The following is a 10453-nucleotide window of genomic DNA, read 5'->3' on the forward strand; positions in this document are numbered from 1 at the left end:
GGCTCCAGCATCTCAGGGAGCTGTAGAGAGCAATGAGGTCTCCCCTCAGCCCCCTTTGCTCCAGGCTAAACAGCCCCAGGTCCCTCTGTCACTCCTCACCAGACCTGTTCACCAGGCTCTTCATCAGCTTCACTGTCCCTTCTCTGGACCTGCACCAGCACCAAAATGTCCTTCTTGGAAGGAGGGGTCCAAACAGCACTCCAGGTGTGGCCTCACCAGTGCCCAGCACTGCCCTAGAGCTTGCTGGCCACACTACAGCTGCTGTTAAGTCTTTTTGGCCACCTGGGCACACGATGGCTCATCTCCAGCCAACACATCCAGCTCTGCTCCTGCCAGGCAATTCCCAGCCACTCTTTCCCAAGCCTGAAGTGTTCATAGGGTTGAGAGGGTTGTTGTGACCCCCTGCTTTGCCTTTCAGACACTGAACTATTGAGTGGGGATCAGTGCTAAACCTGATTCTCCTTGCAGACAGAATCACAGAATCGACCAGCTTGGAAGAGAGCTCCAAGCTCAAATAGCCCAACCTAGCACCCAGCCCTGGGCAAGCAACCAGAGCATGGCACTCAGTGCCAACCTAGCACCCAGCCCTAGCCAAGCAACCAGAGCATGGCACTCAGTGCCAACCTAGCACCCAGCCCTGCCCAAACAACCACACCATGGCACTCAGTGCCAACCTAGCACCCAGCCCTAGCCAAGCAACCACACCATGGCACTCAGTGCCAACATAGCACCCAGTCCTGCCCAAACAACCACACCATGGCACTCAGTGCCAACCTAGCACCCAGCCCTGCCCAAACAACCACACCATGGCACTCAGGGCCAACCTAGCACCAAGCCCTGCCCAAACAACCAGACCATGGCACTCAGTGCCCAGCCAGCCTTGGCTCAAACCCCTCCAGCCACGGCCACTCCACCACCTCCCTGGGCAGCCCATGCCAGTGCCAATCACTCTCTCTGCCAGCAGCTTCCTCCTCACAGCCAGCCCACACCTGCCCTGCCACAGCTTCAGCCTGGGGCCCCTTCTGCTGCTGCTGCCTGCCTGGCACCAGAGCCCAACCCCACCTGGCTACAGCCTCCCTGCAGGCAGCAATCAGCTCTGCCCTGAGGCTCCTCTGCTGCAGCCTGCACCCCCCCAGCTCCCTCAGCCTCTCCTCACAGGGCTGTGCTCCAGGCCCCTCCCCAGCCTTGCTGCCCTTCTCTCAGCACCTTCCAGCACCTCAGCAGCTCTCTGCAATTCAGGAGCCCACAGCTGGACACAGCACTCCAGGGCTGGCCTGAGCAGGGCTGGGCACAGGGGCACAAGAGCCTCCCTTCTCCTGCTGCCCACACTGCTCCTCAGCCAGCCCAGGATGCCACTGGCTCTGCTGCCCACCTGGGCACACTGCTGCCTCCTCTGCAGCTGCTCTCTCACAGCACCCCCAGGGCCCTCTCTGCCTGCCTGATCTCCAGCCTCTCATCCCATCACTGTCTTCTCCCAGGAATTACCACCTTAACATGCCTTAAGCACTTTCTAACTCTAAACCCTAGCAGTGAGAACCCAAGTTGGGGTCAAAAGGGGATTGTCCCTTCCACAGAAGTGGCACAAGAGGCAGAGCAGCCTCAAGGCCAGAAGACACTAGCTGAAGGAAGCAGATTGCTACTTATGTTCTAAGTATATGGTTTGCATGGATTGCATCCTGACAGACAGGACCCAGCACCTCCCACCAGCACCACCAGACTCAGAGCAGGTCAGAGGTTCAAGCAGTGCAAGCTGACAGTAGGCTGCACAAGCAGAGTAATTAAGGGAAGGCAGGAGCACAGGGGGTACCTCCAGTCACCCAGGGAAGGCTAAAACCCCATTTCTAGAGCACTGATTAAGAAAGCTATGAAGGCTATGCAAAACTGACTATTTTTAGATGGATATAGTCTCAGTGGGAATGAATCTCCCTACAGTGGCCTCAACAACTCAAGAAGCTTTCTGGCTCTGGGGCAAACCTGCTGTCTTCACCAGGTACAGAGAAGTCAGGACTCAGCTGGAAGGAGTTTATCAGAACAACTTCAATTTGCTGTTTGCATTGCCAGCTCTTAAGATACAGCTACAGGACCGAGCAGCTCTTAAAACAGTCTCATTTTAGAGAGTGCAACACAGCTGATTTGTTTTTTTCCTTTCCCAGGAGGGAGAAAAACATTTCCCCCACCCTAAGGTACTACACAGCCTGAACACTTTGGGAAATCAACAGCCCATCAACAAAACATTCAGCGCTGGAACGGGTGCCAAGTGTTTTGGCACCTTGATCTCCATCAGCATAACACTTGGTGTCTATTTTCAGCTGTTTCTTTTCGACAGCAGAGTTCAGCTGGGTTACTAAAATATAAATATGATGCAATTTAAGGCAAGAACTGAAACGTGACAAAAGAGAGAGAGAGTCAGTATGGAACCAGCCATGACCAAAAAAGCCTCTACCAGATCACTAGAGGTAACTGAGCCTTGCTAAAGATGACAAACCTCAAATCTTCCACACATTTGGAAACAGCCAAAAGGCAAGTTGATTCCTGAAGTACTTTTAAGCCAAAGTCTGATTTTGTTCAGGATTTTGCAGAGGTTAACTGACTACTTCCAGTGGGTTTCAGCAGTTTAGGCCATGTGTAATGTGTGTGGAGGGTGAAATGGCTCAAGTGACAGAAACAGCAACACATTTGCTGATTGAGGTTCTAAAGTCCCATCAAAAAACATCAGAAGCAGCGTGGCCAGCAGATGAAGAGGGGATTCTGTCCCTTTGCTCTGCTCTGGTGAGACCTTACCAGCACTGCTCTGTCTAGCTCTGAAGCCTTCAACACAGGAAGGACCTGGATCTGAAGGAGAGAGTCCAGAGGAGGCCACGGAAATGCTCAGGAATTGAAGCAGCTCTGCTCTGAGGACATGCTGAGGGAGCTGGGAGTGTTGAGCCTGGAGAAGAGAAGGCTCCAGGGAGATGCCAGAGCTGCCTGTCAGTACCTGATGGGATCCTGGAGAAGAGAAGGCTCCAGGGAGACCCCAGAGCTGCCTGCTAGTACCTGATGGGATCCTGGAGAAGAGAAGGCTCCAGGGAGATGCCAGAGCTGCCTGTCAGTACCTGATGGGATCCTGGAGAAGAGAAGGCTCCAGGGAGACCCCAGAGCTGCCTGTCAGTACCTGATGGGATCCTGGAGAAGAGAAGGCTCCAGGGAGACCCCAGAGCTGCCTGCTAGTACCTGATGGGATCCTGGAGAAGAGAAGGCTCCAGGGAGACCCCAGAGCTGCCTGTCAGTACCTGATGGGATCCTGGAGAAGAGAAGGCTCCAGGGAGACCCCAGAGCTGCCTGCTAGTACCTGATGGGATCCTGGAGAAGAGAAGGCTCCAGGGAGACCCCAGAGCTGCCTGTCAGTACCTGATGGGATCCTGGAGAAGAGAAGGCTCCAGGGAGACCCCAGAGCTGCCTGCTAGTACCTGATGGGATCCTGGAGAAGAGAAGGCTCCAGGGAGACCCCAGAGCTGCCTGTCAGTACCTGATGGGATCCTGGAGAAGAGAAGGCTCCAGGGAGACCCCAGAGCTGCCTGTCAGTACCTGATGGGATCCTGGAGAAGGCTCCAGGGAGACCCCAGAGATGCCTGCCAGTACCTGATGGGATCCTGCAGGAAGGCTGCAGAGAGACAGTTCCCAAAGGCCTGCAGGGACAGGAGCAGAGGCAATGGCTTCAAACTAGAGCAGAGCAGATGGAGATAGGATGTGAGGAACAAGTTCTGCACCAGGAGGCTGCTGGAACACTGCAACAGGTTGCCCAGGGAGGTGGTTGAGGCCTCATCCCTGGAGATACTGAAGGCCAGGCTCAACGAGGCTCTGAGCAACCTGATCTCATGAAGGATGTCCCTGCTGACTGCAGAAGGGTTGCAATGGGTGACCTCTGGAGGGCCCTTCCAACTCAGACCATTCTGTGATTCCTCTCAGAATCCCCAAGTAAGGAGGACTCCATGAGGGAAAGGTTTTGTGTCATACCTCAGTTCAGTTTGATTTCAAGATGCCTACCTAGAGAGGAAATCCTCACAGTGCATGCCACAGCTGTAGCAGAATAAGCTCTTGACTAATTTGACTGCATGAAGTTCAGGTGTTCACATAGAGGAAAGCTACCTGAGCAGGCCAGGCACTGGAAAACTGCACATAATTCCAGTGAGCTGGAAGCCACAATACTGATGAGACACAGGAACTTCAGTTTCAGGTTTGGAACCTACCTCACACGTATCAGGCACACATCAGTCACCACGTGGCCTCTTCAAGCATTTCCACAGCTCAGCAAGGGCTCAGAGAACCCCAGAACAGCTCAGGCTGGAAGGGACCTCCGAGATAATCTACTCCAAGTCCCTGCTATGAACAAGGGCACCTCTCAACTACCCTTGGTTGCCCAGTGCCTCATCCAGCCTGGCCTCAAACACCTCCAGGGACATCCACAACCTCCTTGGGCAACCTGCTCCAGTCTCACTGCCCTTGTTCTGGGTTATAAGAGCCCCAAAGAACTTTCCACTTTTCATTCAGTCACACACTGTGGGATAAAGTTTCTGTTGGAGGAAGTTCATGGAAGTTCAGCTGAGGGATGCCCCTGATTTAACTGTGGAGAGGGCTGGACCAGATGACCTTTGGAGGTCCCTTCCAACCCAGAGTATTCTATGAGCCTATGAACCTGTCCTCAAAGGTTTTGTGATGCTTTCCCACCCAAAAACTGCTTTAGGAAGGAGAAAGGAGGAGCTCAGTACTCAGACAGCAGGGGATGGTTACAGAATCAAAGAGTAACCTGGCTGAAAAAGTGATGTCTTCAGATATGGCTTTGAGTGACTCAGTGATGATCCATCAGAGGGCCACGAAACACCACTCTGCCTAAGTTAGGCTTGCACAGTTCCTCTTCCACCTACTCAACTGAAGGCCACCAGCAGCCACTTCAGCCTCAATTAAAAATGAACCAATTATCTAGGAGCTCTACACTAGAAGGACAAACAGGATCAAGCATTTCTCCTCAGAGGAAGCAGGCAGAGAGCTGCCTTGTGGTGAGTTTGGTTTGAAGACAGCAGGTCAGCAGAATCACTCAACAACTACCAGCAAACTCAAAAGCCTAAGGACAGAAAAGGCAGCAACACATCTAGGACAGACAAACAAGTCCATTATCAATGAAGTCTGCTTCCTGGTCACAAGGCTCTCACCCCTCACGTGGGCTCATCCTGCCCTGTTCGTTGTAGCCAACACCAAGGCAGTCACCTTAGAACAGGAAATAGTTTGGTTGTGTGAACTCAGCATGACTTGTCAGCTCCTACTGTGTCACACCTGGCCTCTCACCTGCTTTGAAAGGCTCCACTGAAAGCACAGCTCCCTGCTTCCTCCTGACAAGTGACATAGCTTGAATGGCTCAGGTTGGAAGGGACCTCACAGACCACCTACTCCAACACCTCTGCCACGGGCAGGGACACCTCCCAAGTTTCTCCTCCTGCTCAGGTGGAACCTCCTGGGTGCCAGTTTGTGCCCATTGCCCCTTGGCCTGTCCCTGGAGCCTGTAACAGCACTCAGCTAACCTCTGATTCTGGACTCACGAAGCCAACTCACAATCCCAGTGGTGCTTATTTGTGTCAATCATTTTCTAGATGGCAGAAAGGCCTGAGGAGAAGGCCTCAGGAAGGGTTGCAAGAAGCTGTGTGGTCCTGTTTAGCACCAGAGCATGGCCAAGCAGCCTCCCAAACCCAGCCAGAGGGCAGTGCCTGCTGCCAGAGCACAGAATCATCAATGGAGCAGGTTGGAAGGGACCTCAGAGATAATCTAGCAGGGACCTCAGAGGTCACAGAGCAAAGCTGGAGGGGGTAAGTTCAGAGTGGAGGTGAGGAGGAAGTTGCTGAGCAGGAGAGTGGTGAGAGGCTGGAATGGGTTGCCCAGGGAGGTGGCTGAGGCCCCATCCTTGGAGGTGTTTCAGGCCAGGCTGGCTGAGGCTATGGGCAGCCTGCTCTAGGGTAGGGTGTCCCTACCCATGGCAGAGGGGTTGGCACTGCCTGCTCCTTGTGGTCCCTTCCAACCCTGACTGATTCTACGATCTACTCAACCCCCTGCCATGCCAGGGGGCACCTCTCAAACAGACTCAGCTGCTCAAGGACTCATCCAGCCCAGCCTCAAACACCTCCCTGGGCAGCCGGTGCCAGGTCTCCCCTCCCACCTACTAAAGAGCTCCCTCCTCAGCTCCAAACCATTGCTCCTTGGTGTACACACCCTCAAGAAAAGTCCCTCTACAGCCTTCCTGCAGGACCCCTTCAGCTATTGGAAGGCAGCTTTAAGGTCCCCCTGGAGCCTCCCCTTCTCCAGGCTGCACACCCCCAGCTCCCTCAGCCTGTGCTCACAGCAGAGGGCCCAAGGTGTATTAAAGAAGCTATGTCTGGGTTACACTTTTTTTTCAGTCTTATCTCATAGAATCGTAGAATCAGGCAGGGTTGGAAGGGAGCACAAGGAGCAGGCAGTGCCAACCACCCTACCATGCCCAGGGACACCCTACCCTAGAGCAGGCTGCCCAGAGCCCCATTGGACACTGGAATGGGCTCCACGGGGAGGTGGTGGAGTCGCCCACCCTGGAGCTGTTCAAGGCAGGACTGGACGTGGCACTTGGTGCCATGGTCTGGCCTTGAGCTCTGTGGTAAAGGGTTGGACTTGATGCTCTGTGAGGTCTCTTCCAACCCTGATGATACTGTGATACCTCCAGGCACGGGGCCTCAACCACCTGTTGCAGTCCAAGCTGCTGGCGGCTTGTTAAGGCTCAAACTACGACTTCTCCCTTAAGCTTACCGCACAAGCAGAACCCTGCATTCGTGAGCCACGCCGAGGCGTTCCCTCTCACAACACACAACCTCTCCCCACAGCCAACTGTTGCTATCTGCAGCCTCACACCACGGCGCTGGGCAGCAGGGTGGCAGCTGGCGCTGGGCAGCGTTTCCCGCATGCTGCCTGCGGGGGAGGGTTCGGTGAGCAGGCGATTTACTCCAGCTCCCTGCTTCACAGGATGCTCCTGCTCTTCGGGCCGCTCGCAACCGTGCTGACCTCCCACACAGGCCACGGAGCCAAGCGCGGAGCTAGGCCCAGCAGCGGCTGCCTTGGCGGGCTCCAGAGCTCTGCCCGCCACGACCAACGGCGCAGAGGCGGACGGGCGGAGGGGGGAAGAGAGGCGAAAAGAGCTGCGGAGCTGAGGGCTTCCCTGCCGCCTGCGAACGTCCGATCCGCTGCCCGCCGCGGCCGGAGCCCTCCCCTCTTGCACTGGGACCTGCAGACGGCAGCCACCCACCGACCTGAAAGCCCAGAGGGAGCCCTCCCAAGCTCGCTCGGCTGCTCCTCCAGTCGGCTGCACACCGGCCAAAGAACGGAGAGGCGGCGAGGGCCAGGCCGGGGAGGGGGCCAGGCCGGGGAGGGGGCCAGGCCGGGGAGGGGGCCAGGCCGGGGAGGGGGCCAGGCCGGGGAGGGGGCCAGGCCGGGGAGGGGGCCAGGCCGGGGAGGGGGCCAGGCCGGGGAGGGGGCCAGGCCGGGGAGGGGGCCAGGCCGGGGAGGGGGCCAGGCCGGGGAGGGGGCCAGGCCGGGGAGGGGGCCAGGCCGGGGAGGGGGCCAGGCCGGGGAGGGGGCCAGGCCGGGGGGGGGGCCAGGCCGGGGAGGGGGCCAGGCCGGGGAGGGGGCCAGGCCAGGTCAGGCCACGCAGGCCTCACGCTTCCCCTACAGCCAGCCCGGACAGAGCGGCTTGAGCGAGCTCCCTCTACCGGCACCGGCACCGCCACCCCGGCTCGGCCGCGGCCTACACCGCTACAGCCACAATCACCGCCGCCGCTGCGACCCCCGCCGCCACAGAGCCTCCGGTGCTCCCAAGCTCCCCCGCCCCTCCCCCACCAAAACAGAGCCCCGCGGCGGCCCGGGGCCGCGGCGAAGCGTCGCTTACCTCGGGGGGGCGCGCAGGCAGGCGGAGCAGGGCAGGGCGCGGCGGCCGCTGGCGCCGTTACCCTTTCGCCTCCGCCGCTTCGCCACAAAATGGCGGACGGGGTCGCGCGCTCGCGCCGCGGCCTTTCCCCTCCCCCGCCCCTCACGGCACGCCGGGGGGAGGGCGGAGCCGCGCGGAGCGGCGGCGAGGCGGGGCCAGCGCCGGGCCTCCGCCCCCCGGGAGGCGCTGAACCAATCAGAGCGCCGAGCACAGAGTGCCTGCCCAATCAGCGCGGCGCGACCTCGCCGCGGGGAGAGTCTGCCCTGCCCCCGCCTCCTCCAGCCCCCCTCGGCCTTCCCCCCCAGCTCCGGCAGCGCCGCAAGCCCATTGGCCGACAGCGGCCGGGCGGGTTCAGCCAATCAGAGCTAGAACACCTGTGGAAGCACGCATGCGTGCCCGCCGCCGACCAATCAGCGCCAGAGGCTGCGGAGGGGCGGGGCGAGAAGAGGAAGTGGCGGGGAGCGCCAAAAGGAGCGCGGAGCCGCGGGGCCGCCCCCAGGGCGGGGCTGTTCGCTGCGCTCCTCGGCGCCGCCGCAGTGGTACGGGCCGGGCACGGCGCTGTCCCCCCCGCGCCGCAGCGCTGCCTTGGTACGGCCCGAAGCGCTGGCTGCAGCCCGCGAACGGCGCTGTCCTCCCCCCCGCCGCAGCGCTGCCTTGGTACGGTCCGAAGCGCTGGCTGCAGCCCGCGAACGGCGCTGTCCCCCCCCGCCGCCGCGCGGCCTTGGTACGGTCCGAAGCGCTGGCTGCAGCCCGCGAACGGCGCTGTCCCCCCCCCCGCCGCAGCGCTGCCTTGGTACGGTCCGAAGCGCTGGCTGCAGCCCGCGAACGGCGCTGTCCTCCCCCCCCGCCGCAGCGCTGCCTTGGTACGGTCCGAAGCGCCGGCTGCAGCCCGCGAACGGCGCTGTCCCCCCCCCGCCGGCAGGGTGCGGAAGGGTTCGCGGAGCTGCGGCCCCGCACATGGCGGCTGCGGCCCGACCCTGCCTCTGCTCCGTCCTCCGCGGCCCCGACCCTGCCTCTCGCCCCGTCCTCCGCGGCCCCGACCCTGCCTCTCGCCCCGTCCTCCGCGGCCCCGACCCTGCCTCTGCTTCGTCCTCCGCGGCCCCGACCCTGCCTCTGCCCCGTCCTCCGCGGCCCCGACCCTGCCTCTGCCCCGTCCTCCGCGGCCCCGACCCTGCCTCTGCTTCGTCCTCCGCGGCCCCGACCCTGCCTCTGCTTCGTCCTCCGCGGCCCCGACCCTGCCTCTGCTGCGTCCTCTGGCCGAGCTCAGAGGCTGTAGGCTCCCCCAGGGAGCAGAATCGTCCCTCTCCGTTTTCGTGCTCCGTCCTGGACGGGAGGCAGACCCCCTTAGGTCCCCGGGGCTGGGGCTGCCCCCTCCCCCCTGGCAAGGCTCCTCCGTGCCCGCCTCTGCCTTGCAGCTCCGGTGCCAGCGAGGCTCCGGGCGGCTGGGGGCTCCTCTGCCAGTCCCCGGCGCTGGGCACACCGCGCCCGGATCGTAACGGGGGCTGGGTGGGAAGGGACCCCCGAAGCTCGCCCAGCCCAGCCCCCTGCGCTCAGCGGGGGCAGCTGCGGCCGGAGCAGGCTGCTCACAGCCTCACCTGCGCTGCTGCCAGCCAGGGGGCAGCTCCCACCGATACGGGCAGCCCAAACCAGGCTCCCCCCACCCTCGGGGCCAAGCATTTCTCCCTTCTCTCGCAGTTCAAACCACCCCCCTTTGGCCTGGCACAGGAGGCCCTGCTCAGAACCCTGGCCCCGGCTGCCCGAGAGGCTCTTTCAGCGCTGAGAAGCCACCAGGAGGTGTCCCTGGAGCCTCCTCCTCCTCCTCTCCAGGCTGAACGCCCCCAGCTCTGCCAGCCTGGCCGCACAGCACAGCCCTGCCAGCCCTGCCAGAGGGCTTCTGGCCCTGCTCCGGCAAGTGCCTGCCTGTGCTGAGGGCTCCAGAGCTGTCCCGGGGGGGCAGAATCCCCTCCCTGCCCCTGCTGCTGGGCATCAGCCCAGCACAGGGCTGGCAGCACTCAGTGCCAGCTCCTCTCCGGCTTTGCACCCCCGAAGTGATTCTCCTCTGGGCTGCTCTTCACCCCCACCCTGCACTGGTGCCAGGGGGCGCCGAGACCCAGGGGCAGAGCCCACTGCAGCCTCAGGAGGTGCACACAGGTCTGCTCCTCAGGGTGATGGGACCCCAAAGCTGGCAGGGGAGTCCCCACCAGGTAACCACAGGGGCAGCCTCTAGAGCCACCCCTGGTGCCACACCACCCACTCTAGAGCCACCCCTGGTGCCACCCTACCCACTCTAGAGCCACCCCTGGTGTCTGGTGCCACCCTACCCACTCTAGAGCCAGCCCTGGTGCCACACCACCCACTCTAGAGCCACCCCTGGTGTCTGGTGCCACAGCACCCACTCTAGAGCCACTTCTGGTGTCTGGTGCCACAGCACCCACTCTACAGCCACCTCTGGTGCCACAGCATCCACTCTAGAGCCACCCT

General features: G+C 60.9%; 1 protein-coding gene across 7 annotated transcripts in view; it reads right to left on the reverse strand.

The window, feature by feature from the left end:
• The window catches only part of CNOT1 (CCR4-NOT transcription complex subunit 1), a 111701-nt gene extending 103622 nt beyond the window's left edge, over positions 1 to 8079 (reverse strand). For all 7 annotated transcript variants that reach the window (XM_064160600.1, XM_064160597.1, XM_064160596.1 and 4 more), the window contains exon 1: positions 7934 to 8079. The gene's annotated coding sequence lies outside the window, so the exon portion shown is untranslated. The remainder of the gene's footprint in view (positions 1 to 7933) is intronic.
• Positions 8080 to 10453: the final 2374 nt, after the last annotated feature.

This window comes from Pogoniulus pusillus, chromosome 20 (assembly GCF_015220805.1).
Source record: "Pogoniulus pusillus isolate bPogPus1 chromosome 20, bPogPus1.pri, whole genome shotgun sequence".
NCBI lineage: Eukaryota > Metazoa > Chordata > Aves > Piciformes > Lybiidae > Pogoniulus > Pogoniulus pusillus.